Consider the following 464-nt stretch of genomic DNA (forward strand, 5'->3'; position numbering starts at 1 on the left):
TGTGTGTGTGTGTGTGTGTGTGTGTGTGTGTGTGTGTGTGTGTGTGTATGTGTGTGTGTGTGTGTAAGCTTATATTAAATTATTTTGATTGGATTAAATACGAACCCATATTGACTATTCTGGAATATGGGACAAACTACTAACGTATCATTACAGTTGCTAGTGTCAGGGACGGACATGTAACGTTATGTAAGCGGAGTAAAAAAAAAATAGTAATCACAACATTCAACAGTTATTAATAGTTTTAATTTAGTCAATAAATTATCCCGCCCATTATATATTTATAAGAAGACTTCATTCGCTTTTAGGGCTTTTAATACTGAGGATGGCATAGCTGAATTTGAAATCAAATTAAGTGACGTCACTTCATATAAATTTGATTGAGATTAACTCTTTATTGTTAAACACTCCTTCGCATTGTACCCAGCTGTAAGTCATATATATATATATATATATATATATAT

At 31.7% G+C, this 464-nt stretch overlaps 1 protein-coding gene across 4 annotated transcripts in view; it reads right to left on the minus strand.

Moving 5' to 3' along the window:
* Window positions 1–464, minus strand: part of LOC106870405 (cadherin EGF LAG seven-pass G-type receptor 1) — a 535,294-nt gene that overhangs the window by 140,741 nt on the left and 394,089 nt on the right. The gene's annotated exons all lie outside the window — the stretch shown is intronic.

Source organism: Octopus bimaculoides, chromosome 4, assembly GCF_001194135.2.
Source record: "Octopus bimaculoides isolate UCB-OBI-ISO-001 chromosome 4, ASM119413v2, whole genome shotgun sequence".
Classification (NCBI taxonomy): Eukaryota; Metazoa; Mollusca; class Cephalopoda; order Octopoda; family Octopodidae; genus Octopus; species Octopus bimaculoides.